Below are 13,550 nucleotides of genomic sequence, written 5' to 3' on the forward strand. Positions count from 1 at the left end.
GAAGGGTGCCAGGGCTGTGGGTATTGCTACAGTGTGTAACGATCAGTCTTCCTAATCAAATCAGTGACTTTACTGCGAGAGTTCCCGTTTCTGCCCTAACAATATGACATGGAATCGCTAAACTAACAGCCATTACCATCTTCTGGGATCTTCTTTCTGTTTATTCTAAGTCGAACATAATTCTACTTGGTGGTAATCTTTTGCAAGATTTACAGAGAGTAGAGGAATAGGGGCAATCATAAATTATATCGATACCATTGATGAGGACGTCAGGAAATCATGGAGTCAGAAAAAAAAATACTCAGGCTTATCAGGGAAATTTTTCTTTTAGGGGGAAAATGATCAATTCTATCAAAATCACAGAGAAAATTTATCCAAACTGTACCCAGAGCCAATCACGGTCCATTGAAAAACAAACAGGAGAAATGTACAATCCCACAGTCACTCCCAGCAAGCACAGCCTCTCATTACCAGCAACAAGACAGTTAATTTGCTTAGCAACCGGCTGCTGGGGTGCAGCCTTTGTCCTCCTCACATCTGCTGCTCCGGCATGATGCATTTAATAAATATGTTTATAAGCCAGCCATTTATTTCTGGCACTGTTTTCGCCCTTTTCTACACCAAACTTCATTCACGGGGAGGAAACATGTTAATTGTCCCACCGGTAGATGACCTTTCTTACTATGCTGCTAGGAGATTTTACAAAGCCTGAGGATAAGCGAGGTGTTAGCCACCCGGCCCAGCAGAAGCCAGAGCAGACATCTTTGGGTCATTATCAGCAGTGAAACATCAGCCCAAGGGAAGGGACAGGAACATGAGCATCCAGGAAGTCTGCGGCTCATGCTTCTCCTGACTCTAGATGGTGAGGCGTAGCACCACATAGTGATGCTGCGTATTAAGATGGATAGTTAAATACGGTGCACTGCATTTGGGTTTATGAAAATGGTCCATGAAAAGGCAGGCAGCTGGCGATGCCACCTAGTTAACAAACAATCAGGGATTGTTTGATTCTGTTCAAAGATACAGATACAGTCTCCAAAATTTGCATGGATCATCTTTGCGTAAGAATGTTCATCTCGGGCTTAATCCGATGGCTCAGCTGAGAGACAGCTCGGAGGTTAAGAGCATAGGCTGCTCCTCCAGAGGACCGCTGTTCGGTTCCCAGCACCCACAGTGGCTCACAACCATCTGTAACTCCAGTTCTAAGGGATCCTACATCCTATCCTGACTTCTGCAGGTACCAGGCAGGCATGTGGTCCACATAGATTCATGCAGGCAAAGCACTTATATAAATAATAATCTTAACAGTCTCCTTTAAAAAAAATGTTCACCCATCACCCCATATGGCCACTGTTGACTTTGTTAGAAGCCTGAATGTCCCAGAGATTACTTTTTTTTTTTTTTTGGGGGGGGGGAGGTGAGACAGGGTTTCTCTGTGTAGCCCTGGCTGTCCTGGAACTCACTCTGTAGACCAGGCTGGCCTCGAACTCAGAAATCCGCCTGCCTCTGCCTCCCAAGTGCTGGGATTAAAGTGTGCACCACCACTGCCCGGCACCAGAGGTTACTTTTTTAAAGACAAGGGGTCAGCTCGTCAGAGGAACACAAGATGGGCCAATAGAATGGGATCGTAGAAAAATACCTTAACCAGGAATAAATACTACAGGCCTGTCACGAACAGTCATGCAACCTTTGTTTCTGAGTTTGTATCAGTTAGCTATTGCCACGCAACAAAACAACTCAAAACTGAACAGATTAAAGTAACAGCTGCTTGCTTATTCGTCCGTGAGTGGATGTTTCTGCTGATCTCAGCTCAGCTGATCTCAGCTTGGTTTACTTATCCATCTGTGGTCACCTGATGGGTCACTCATTACAGAACTTAGCGTAGCTACAACAAGCTTATCCTGTTCTTCAGTAAACTACTGCAAGATTGTTTTCATGGTAGTGGAGACGGAATGGTAAGCAGGAGACATGGAAGGGAGGAGCAGGGGGTTATCAGGGAGGGAAGAGGATGAGAATGAGAAGGAAGGAAGAAGAAAAGAAAGGGAGCACAGAGGGAGGAATAGGAGGAGGGAAGGGAGGAGGGAGGAGAGGAGAGAAAGGAGGAGGGACGGGAGGAGGGAGGAGAGGAGAGAAAGGAAGGAAGGGAAGAAGGAGGGGAGGAGGGAAGGGAGGAGGGAGGAGAGGAGGGAAAGGAAGAGGGAAGGGGGAAAAGAGGGGAGGAGGGATGGGAGGAACAGATGACAGAGAGAATCTTTTGAGACCTAAACTCAACATGGCTCTTTAAGCCTGCCTCTTCTCCGGGTGGTCGTGCTTCCTAGCTGGTTGCTGTGAGACAGCTGACAAATCTCTTGAAGTGTCTTTAGCAGATTTGACATAATAAGACAAAACTCGTAATGACATTTGGGGCACAGAACATCATGAGACTGTTTATTCATGCCCTTTGCCACATTTGAGGGAGGGAATGTCCTGAGAGATATTTTATTTATGAATATCATTTGCCGTGTCCCCAAAGGCTTTCAGGCAGTCTGCTACATGAATGCGTGCACAAATATTTCAGTGTACTAAGGAATAATCACAGAATTGAGACAAGTCAAAATAGCTATTAGTGGGAAATCAAGCCTGGCTCAGAGTGGTAAGAGACACAAATATACAAATATTGCTATAAGGATATACCATGCGTCTCATTGAGTCTTCTATTGCCTCTGTATTTCCTAGAAACAACAAGAACAACAACAAAAAAGTAAGAAGTTGTCTTAGGGTTTGTGTTCCTACACAAAACATCATGACCAAGAAGCAAGTTGGGGAGGAAAACCACCTGGCCAGCTCACTCCGCACGCCAGGTGGTTTTACCACAACTGAGGAGAAGGTAGGCCTTGAGAGCGTTGCAGTAAGGTGGGGATGGAAACAATGGCGGCAATTGCTCCGGGCTCTTCACTGAGTTCTGAGGGTTAGAGTTAACTCTGTGGAGATACCAATATTAATTAAACAGGAATTCAGATTGCATATGGGCAAGGCAAGTTTGTAAATGTGTTGTGTAAACCCAAGGATTTGGGAAGCCAGGCCTCACCTGGGACATTCATTCATGAACACACTGATTCCTAAAGAACTTTCCAGAATGAGTTCATAATAATTAATTCTCTGAATGGAATTGGTACACTACAGGGACAAAGATGATTGCTTCAAAATATCTAATATACTCCTTTTTGTCTTCGTAAGCTTTGTATATAGGAAAGTATCAGAATTATGTCTATAATTGTTTGTTCTAATATCAAAGGAATTAACTCTAAATACTCGAAAAAGGCTACTTCAAAACAGTCACCTTACACAGGCTGCCCTAGATGCTCCAGTGATTTCTAAGAAAAAGTGGAAATTTCTTCCCCAAGCAGAAGACAGACATACTTTTCCTGTCTCCTAAATTACTGTATTTCAGAGTTCATAATCACCACCTCAAATGGATGTACAGAGCATAATGTGCAAGAAAATATAAAAGTTGCTAGAGTCAAAATGGAGTAACTTAGATCGATTATTTGTTAAAGTAAATAAGCCAGGGGTCTGGAGAGATGGCTCAGCAGTTAAAAGCACTGACTGCTCTTCCAGAGGTCCTGAGTTCAATTCTCAGCAACTACATGGTGGCTCACAACCATCTGTAATGAGATCTGATACCCTCTTCTGGTGCGTCTGAAGACAGCTACAGTGTACTCATATGTAATGCTCATATACATTAAATAAATAAATCTTATGGGCTGGAGAGATGGCTCAGAGGTTAAGAGCACTTCCAAATGTCCTGAGTTCAATTCTTAGTAACTACATGGTGGCTCACAGCCGTCTATAATGAGATCTGGTGCCCTCTTCTGGCTTGCAGGCACACATACAGGCAGAATACTGTATACAGAAGAAATAAGTAAATTTAAAAAAAAAAAAAAAAAGTAAATAAGCCAGGAAGTTATGAAGGAAGGGCCGAGTTCTTATCCATGATTATCTGACAACAATCCTGCTAGACTGCAAAGCCAGCTGTGAAAGATGCTTTACAGGAACATCTGCCCCAACAACTGGCTTCTCAGCTTCAGCCTGACACCAGTCACTGTTGCCAAGGACGATTGTTTCAAAATGGACTCCTCCCCATTCAGGGGCTGGGGGGGGGGGGAGGGGGTAGGCTTTAAAAAACATAGCTGTTTGACTGTGTATATGCAGGTGCACATCCATTGTAGGATTCAATCCTCTTCAAGAAGCTAGTCCCAAACAAATACCACTATGCCTCAGAGAAAAGCTCTCTAGTTTCTTCTGTACACTTGAGATGGCAGTAGCATCTGGATACAAATACGAGCAGATGAAAACAAAATGATACGAAGAGCCCAGACTTCTCCCGACCCTGCAGTGCACAAGCTTTTGATTCATCTGTGGGGAGGTAAATAAAACACGGGCCTATCGTGGCTGACAGAAGTCAACCTCAAAATTAAACGTTAATTTTTTAAAAAAAGCTATCTGCACATGGGTCTACTTCTGTAATTGGGAGCCTCGATTTGAGTGCCTACAATAACAAATGAAAGTACAAAGCCATGAAGATTAACAAAGTGCCTTCAAAACAAAACAAAGCCCTCAGACTTTCACAGCACACAGGAGGGGTGTGTGTGGGGTGTGTGTGTGTGTGTGTGTGTGTGTGTGTGTAAACAGAGTGGGAAGAGGGGGAGGAGGAGGAAAGGGGGGAGAGGGAAAGGGGGGAGGGGGGAGAGGGAGAGTGAGAGGAAGAGAAAGAGGGGGAGGGGGAGGGGGAGAGGGGGAGGGGAGGGGGAGGGGGAGAGATTGGTGTCTGACTCATCCATCTGCCCACTCCTGGGATAACTCACCTACTGCGAATGGCGAATGGCGTTAATTCTTTCAGGAGCACGGAGAGGTCAAGACCTGATCTCTTGAAGGGCTCCCTCTCACCATTGCTACATTAAGGGTTTCATTTGCAACACAGGAGTCTAAGAAACTCCCTCAGAGATGAATGGTCTGTGAGTGTAACCAGATGAAACACAGTCTGCCAAGCTCCTTGAGGTCATTAGACCTGTGCCCGGTGCCCAGCAGTTTCCAAACCTGTAGACTAGGCCCTACCACAAGAGCGTTTCTGCTGCCATTTTGTTGCTTCTTCAGAGTACTGAGATTGAGCCTACAGCTTCCTGGGGTTTCCTTATTCTTTGCTTCAAAGTCACCAGAAAGGCGGAGATCTTTTACAAACAGCCAGCTCTGTGTTTGCACTGCAGAGCCTTTGGGTGCCAGGGCAGCTGTCATTATTAGGAAAGGGACTCCCAATGTCTGGTGCTGGACGTGGACCTCCCGTAGCCCACCGTGGAGAACCACCTGTACACTCAGCTATTCTGATCAAAATTTTCTTCAGACTAAATCTGACGCCTATTCATGCAGAAGCACAGTGGAAGCTCTTGAGCAGCCAGCTGAGGTTCTAGATACTGGAAGATCACGTTCTATACGACAACCCACTGCCTTTACCTGGTTCTTCACTTACCACACGCTGTACTGAATAAAATACACAGGAGTCCCAAGACAGACCCAAAAAAGGACCGAGCTGCCTTCCAGCCCATCATCCATTTCTTTAGGATCCATGTGACAGCTCCCTGCATCCTGTGCCACAATCCCACGCTGAGCAGCGCTTCTGTCAGAATAGTTTGCTGATTTCCTCCGCTTGTAAAATGAGGCCAGTCCAGACAAAAGAGCACCCTCCACCAACTGTCCCCTCCTCTGCCTCTTCCCTACCGTCTTCTCCCTGAGCAGTGAACTCTGTGATGAGGGTGAACTGTAACCTCACCTCAGGTTCATCCCTGTTCCTCCTGAGTTTGATCTAGGCTCTTGCTCCCTCTGCATTACTGACTGAGAAGGCTAGGCTGACATCACGACAGGCTTCAAATTGGCAGTCTAGGAGACTGGGCCTAAGAAATGGCCAAGTCCAGGCAAGTCAGTTAAAAACAAACAAACAAAAATCAAAACAACAACAAACAACCCAAAAAACCCAAAAACAAAACCCCAGGCTTCAGGCAGCAAGCCCTGGGCTGGATTTCCCCAGTACCAAATAAATCAGACAAGGAGACACACGCCTGTGACCTCAGCACTTCAGAGGTGGAAACAGGAGAGTACGAAGGAGCCAGTCTAAGACACACAGACCCTGTCTCCAAAAACAGAGGTAAGGGTCAGGTAGCTAGGTATGTAAGCATTAAGCATTAAGCAGGCTTGGAGGCCATTGGGAATGGACGCCCTCCTTTCTGTTTCCCTGATACCACTAGAAAGGGAAATCCTTCTTTAGGGTTTAAATTATCATATGAAAAGATGGAGCGATCTGACTTCTATTGAAGCCCCTCAAAAGCTACCTGCTGTTATCTCTTCTTTTTAAGAGTTAATTCAGCTGAGCCCATCAATCACCTCCCTAGGAGACCACCCCTCCCTAGAAAGCTGGTCTTCCTAAAGTAATGGTAAGAGAGGGAAGGAGTAACTGTGCCTTTAACAAGATAACTACCCATCTTTCCTGGAGCTCCGCCCTCCGAGAAGCTTACGGATCTTCCAGGACCTTCTAGGATGCAGCACAGCCGACCCACCCACTTTTTAACTTCTTTTCTTTCTCACCCTTTTGCCCTTTTTGCTACTGGCCAAAACCTGGGCACGCTTCCCTCACACACTCACACACACACACACACACACACACACACACACACACACACACACACACAAGCTCTGGGCGTGGCCTCCTCCGTCCCTCTCTAAAGTGCCCCTCCCCCTTCTAGTATGAGGCTGCTTCCCAAACTTCCTTGCAAACGACTTGGTCCCCCCCACCCCTTCTGCCCTTTCCCATCTCCTTCTTCTGGGCAGCTGTGGAAATTGACAGCTTGTCTGCTCTGTTATTTTGCTCTCAGACTCTAACAAAATTGTCTCAGAGAGCTTCCTTTTGATTAAAGGGACTAAGAATCCAGGAGAAGGAATCCAGGTTCCCCTGCGGTAGTGACCTTGATGGAATTCCAGTTTCCCCAGGGACTTAGAATGACAGCAACGGAACTCACTTCCCAAGAGATGGTGTGTGTGTGTGTGTGTGTGTGTGTGAGAGAGAGAGAGAGAGAGAGAGAGAGAGAGAGAGAGAGAGAGAGAGAGAGAGAGTATCGGGATCCTAACAACGTGAACCATAAAATAATCCTAACTACTATGGCATGTTGACTGTGGCCCGACTCTGTTCTAAACACATTTCTAGCATTATCTCATGTAATATTAACAGTAACCCTACAAAATGGTTACTAGGGTAGGCAAACTGTAAATCTTCTCAGATGTCAGGAGAAGAAAGATAAGAGAGAGAAAGCCATGCCTTTTGAGTTAGTGTTAAAGGAAGAAGACAGGCTCAACAAGCCACAGGTCAGGAGAGGGCATGGGCACTTCAGAGAATGAGACAAATAAAAACAGACCAAAAAAGGGGGGGGGGAGAGTTATGGGCAAACCATAGTGCCACAGGATAGAACTCTGCACACAACTGCATAGAAGGAGAATTTCCGAGAAGGAGGAATACATTATCTCATTAAAAGGATAACTATTCTTCCCATCTCCTTCGTATGGTCTTAGGTGGTTTAAATGAGCCTTCCTGAAAGGAAATCTCCTGGCCAAGTGACTAACCCAGCAGGATCAAATGTCAAGCAAGCAGATAGTAGGTGTATGTAATAGTCTGATCATTGGAACAGATCAGAACAGATTCTACACCCCACTCCCACTATCCCCACCCAATGCCCCAGCCGGAGGTTGACCAGAAGGCCCAAGCAGTGACAAGATTGATGTTTACTTTGCTAGTGATATGAGAAAAAAACGAAGTGGGGCCCAAAGCTGATCATGAGGACACAGTCCACCCTCAATGGCTTCTAAAGCTACTGTACCATTCCCCTTTCAAGAGATGAGACCCTAAAATCATTCAGGACCCAGACCAGGGACCAGCACCTCCAAGAACTTCTGTCCTTTCTGGCCTTCAGCAAGGACAAGACCAGTAACATTTTCATCTTCCAGCCAAGGACACAAATCAAGGCCATCTTTCCTGAATTTCCCAACCCATTTCTAGCTTTTATGTTCATCAGTGGGAATAATTATCTTTCCCAGGTTAGGGTGAAAAGGCTTAAGAGCTTGCTCCAGGTCATATACTGTGAGGAGGGACACAAGGTTTCTGAACTTAGAGTCCAAGTCCCTACTGACCAGGCAAGCTTGCCTTGTGTGAGCGTTGCCATAACACTCTCTGTGGTTTGGATGAAAATGTCTCCCACAGTCTTGGGTATTTCAACACTTGGTTACCACAGCTGACTGGGGAGGCTCAGGAGATAATGCCTGTGCTGGAGAAAGTATACCACTGAACGGGCAGTTTTCTCTCTCTGCATCATGTTTGTGGTTGAAGATAATGTACCTTTCTGCCCCTGACACCATGGCTGCCACTTGCTGTCATGCCTCCAGGCTGTGATGGACATGCATCTCCCTGAACCATAATCCAAAATAAACTCTTTCTGCCATAAATTGGTTTTGGTCACAGTTGTTTTTATTTCAGCTATAGAAAAGTAACTGTCACACACCAACTGTAAAGGGAACAGTCCATATGAAGGTAAGCTCCTTCACACTTCAGTGTGGTTGGGGCAGAGTCAGGATGGAGGCCTGAATACTACATACATACATACATATACATACATACACATATGCATACATACACATGTATATATATATATACACATACTCACATGTATACACACATACATACACATATATACATACATACATATACATACAAAGTATTAGGAGTCAGGCACTAGGTGGGCTTGACAGAAGAAAAGGAAGGAAATGGACAAGATACATATTCAACATGAAACCCCAGTGACGGTCCAAAGAGAAGAGGGCACCGCTGCAGGTGGTCAGGAGACAAGTCTTAGAGAGACCAGGCTAGACCACACTGACCATCTTCTATCCCAGGCACGACTACCATGGGTTCCCAAGCTTTCTTTTCTGTTGTTTTACCAATGTCACACTTGACGAATGAACTATGACCTGGGAAATCCAATGATTAAAAAAACAGCAGTTGCAAGCTAAACTCCTACAGAAGTAAGTGGTCACCCCAAAGCAGCGTGGCACTCACAGTCCAGTTGTAAAGCTTTGGAGAGTTAGAACAGGAGAGCTGGAGAGGAGAGGAAAGGGGCAGCTAAGAGGGGAGAAGCCGGGGAAAATATGGGAAGTGTTACACTAAGCAGTGCAATGGGTTTTTTTAATGGTTATTTTGAGACCTGGTGCTTCCGATATAGTCCAGCCCAGCTTTGAACTTAGGGCTATTCCCTTGTTTCAGAATCTTAAGTTCTGAAATTTCAGGCATGTGTATGTGTGTGTACATGTGTGTATGTGTGTGTGCATATGTGTATATATATGTAGTATGTATGCATGTTTTATGTGTGTATGTATGTGTATGTATATATACATGTGCGTATGTGTATGTGCATATGTATATATATGTGTATATAATGTATATATGTATGTATGTTTGTATGTGTGTGTACATGTTTGTATGTATGTGTGTATGTGTATGTATGTGTGTATCTATGTATGTGTATGTATGTATGTGTATGTATGTATATGTGTATGTATATGTATGTATGTGGGTATGTATGTATATATGTATGTATATGTATGTATATGTGTATGTATATGTATGTGTGTATGTGTGTATATATGCATATAAATGTATATGTATGCATATGTGTAATGTATGTGTGCATGTGTATGTATGTATATGTGTATGTATATGTATGTGTGTATGTGTGTATATATGCATATAAATGTATATGTATGCATATGTGTAATGTATGTGTGCATGTGTATGTGTGTACATATGTAAATGTATGTGTGTATGTGTATATGTATGTGTATATACATGTATATGTGTGTATGTGTGTATATATATGCATATATATATGTATGTGTATATATGCATATCTGTATGTATGTATATATGTATGTATGTGTGTGTACATATGTGTATGTATGTGTGTATGTGCATATATATGTGTGTATGTATATATGTATATATGTATGTATGTGTCTGTATGTGTGTGTACATATGTGTATGTATGTGTGTATGTGTGTATATATGTATGTATGCATATGTGTATGTATATATATGTGTATGTGTGTACATATGTGTATGTATGTGTGTATATGTATGTGTGTATCTTTGTGTATGTATGTATGTATATGCATATGTGTATATGTGTATGTGTATATGTATGAGTATAGGTGTGTGTTTGTGTATATGTATGTATGTTTGTATACTTGTATATGTATATATGTTAGTGTATGTGTATATGTGTGTATGTTTGTGTATGTGTGTATGTGCATGTGTGTGTGTGTGTTCCTGGTGGTCACTTCTCAGCTCTCTGGCTAAGATCAAATGTAGCGCTTGGCTCCAAGCATCACAATCTTTTCTCTACAGTGCTAACCCATTGCTGCGGACACAGGAGTGTCAGAGGAAAGAAGTGCTTCTCTCCTTCCTCCACATCTGTCCATATTTGTTAGCAAAACGTCCAGGATCTACCACGGAACATGCAGTTTTTATTTCAAAAGAAAAAAACCTTTCCACTTATGACAAATAAAAGACTTTCTCCATAAAACTGAGCCAGCTCCTGCTTTAGTCAGTGCATCTCACGTCTTTTAGGGAGGGAGGCCTCTCACCATACTGAAGACGCCTGGCACAGCGCCTGCTACCTGCAGACCCTGTGCTGGAAACTCCACACTTCCAGTCCTCTCAGGAACCTAGTGATGTAGTTGCCATGGCTGGTCATGCTCACCTTCTCACCCACCAGAGGAAACCTGCAAAGGACTGTCATCTCTTCCTTTCTCCTCGTTGCTCTCTGGTCTCACATTGTCACTGGCTGTCAGCTCCTGTGGCTTCCATCCAGTCCGGCCATCTTGCTCAACTTGCCATCTCTGCTGCTGACTTCACACCTACCATGTAGATAGAGGTTGAAACTCTTGCCTGCCTCTACCCTTCTGTGGTCCCCAGGGTAGAGCAGCACACTTGATGAAAGCCATTCTCTGATTCCTGCCACTAACATAACCCTGGACCTCCAGGCATTCTAACCTCTGCCACCCATGTCGTGATGACAGTTCCAGCTTCCAAGTTTGTTCTCTGCTGGGCAACAGGAGTCATGAGTGATGGGAAGCCTCAGGACTACCGTCTGGCACACAGTAAACACCCAGTAAGTGACTGTAAAGTCAGACACGGCGAACACACTTGTAATTCAACTCCCCGTAAGGAAAATGAAAGAAAGAAAAAAAAAAAAGAGAGAGAGAGAAAGAAGGGTGCTGTTGAATTATGACTGATACAAAGAATAATAGAAGTTTTAAAGCTTATTAATTTCAGACATCAAAATTCTTTAAATGCAGCAGTAATGCCTTTCAGTTGTGGTTCCTGCTGACTGACTCTGGCGTTCTCTGCCGAGCGAGCGTCTCACAGCTCGTCCCGCCTGACTGCTGTAGAATAATCATCACTCACACGCCAAGTAAGGAGCTCGCAGCTCTGCCAAACTCTGAGTCTCCATTAGAACCTAAATTGCATTCGGTGGGATTTCAGATCTGTCAGTGGCTTTGTGCTTGCACGGCAGACCAAAGACTGGATGTTCACGAGAGGCCAGGAGAGGACAAGGTGAGGGAGGAGACAGATTAGCTATTATCACGACCTACTGGTATATAACCATCTTTGGTCTCAGATTATAATTTTAGAAATATCTCTAAACTTCAAATTTTCTCTTACTTAAGGAGAAAGGGGCCAGATGTGGTGACACATACCTATAACCCCAGCACTTAGGAAGCAGAGGCAGGGGGATTGCAAGTTGAAAGCCAGTCTATATTGCATAGTGATTATAAGGCCATCCTGGGATGCAGCTTCTTAAATATGTTTCCTTGATGATCACACAGCTCAAAAATCTAAAGAAAAATAATTCAATGGGATTTTAAAGTTATTGTTCTTGTTGTTGTTGGTGGTGTGTGTCTGCATGTGTGTATGTTTGTGTGAATGTGTGTGCGCATAACTGTGTGTATGTGAATGACTATATAAATAGAACCTGCTGGGTCCATTTAGTAACTGCTCACGTGTATGATTTTAGGACTGACCACTTGGTATTGGATAACCAATCAGGGGCTTCATCCTGAGGAAGACTAACTCTTGGCAGTCATTGGCGGCCTGGAGCTCTTTATCTGGAGTACAGATGCTCACTTACTCAGGAGACTGAACATTTTTCATTCTCGGATTCTGTGCATGGTTTACCCAAAGTTACAAAGAGCTGCAAAGTTCTCTCCCTCACAGACCCCCACTCCGCAAGCTTACAACTTCCTGACCTCATATGGAGAAAAACATCACAGAATTACAGAAGGCTTGCTAGGGGGGATGAGAGGGCACTACAAAATGATTTATTTTGATCCAAATAAATATTTAAATCTAATAGGAGGCATGAAAGAGGATATAAGGGTTTTTTTTTTTTTTTTCTATTTTTTTCTAATTTTAACATTATAGTTTTGTTTTGTTTTTCATGTCAGGTAAGTATATAAAAATACAAAAAACAGTGCAAGTGGAAAACCCTGAGTGAAGCCTGCGTTTCAGAGTGAGATGTTACCTGCTCAGAGGAGACACAGGAGAGAGGCTTGTGGGTGTGTCTGTGGGGAACTATCTTGATTGTTAATTAGTAGGAAGGCTCAGCTCATTGTGAGTGCCACCATTTCCAAGGCGGATGACTCTGGGCTGTGTAAGGAAGCTAACTGTGAGCCTGGGAGCAGCATTCCCCAGCGGTTTCTTCTTCAGGATCCAGCTTGCACTCCTGTCCTGACTTCCAGTGGTGCTGGACTGTGACCCGGAAGTGCAAGCCAAAATAAACCATTTCCTCTGTAAGCTGCTTATAGGCTACTATATCACAGCAGCAGGATAAGACTAGAACAAGATCCCTGGAGAAACTTCTAGAACAAAATAGCTGGTGCTGTTAGTTCCTTCTGCCAGAAGCTATTCCCAGTACTACCAGGGCCATGAAGGGGAGCTTCCAACCCCAGAGCCAAAACTGAACCCCACCACCAACCTTCCATTTCGATTTGACTCTTCTTTTGTGCCCAGGAGAAGACAGGAGATGAACAATAAAGCTTGGCTGAAGGTTTTACTCTGTTACATTAGTATTCACGTATCCACCAGACTTTTATTCTCTTCCCCAAACGAACAATTGTAAGCTTTGCACAAGAGGAAGAAAAGCTAGCATGACTATTATACTCCCAATTAAAACTTTCCTGTCAGACTCCAAGCCTCTGAGCGGGCACTGAGAGGCAACAGCTGAGATGCTTATGGACAGGAAACAGGGATGGTAGCTAATGTCACAGTGGTGCTGTCTGCACGCATGGCGTCTGTTTTCCTGTCCTGCTGGGGGAAACCTGCTGGGGGCACTGAGATGTATAGTTTGGGACTGGGCGAGCATCTCCCATAGGCCACTAGCAGCACCACCCACAGAGGTGCCCCATGGTCTCAGCTCCACAAG

General features: G+C 44.2%; 1 pseudogene; it reads right to left on the reverse strand.

Moving 5' to 3' along the window:
• LOC117719301 (small ribosomal subunit protein uS3-like) overlaps positions 1 to 10,820 on the reverse strand; it is a 61,379-nt pseudogene extending 50,559 nt beyond the window's left edge.
• Positions 10,821 to 13,550: the final 2,730 nt, after the last annotated feature.

This window comes from Arvicanthis niloticus, chromosome 13 (genome assembly GCF_011762505.2).
Source record: "Arvicanthis niloticus isolate mArvNil1 chromosome 13, mArvNil1.pat.X, whole genome shotgun sequence".
In the NCBI taxonomy this organism is placed as follows: domain Eukaryota; kingdom Metazoa; phylum Chordata; class Mammalia; order Rodentia; family Muridae; genus Arvicanthis; species Arvicanthis niloticus.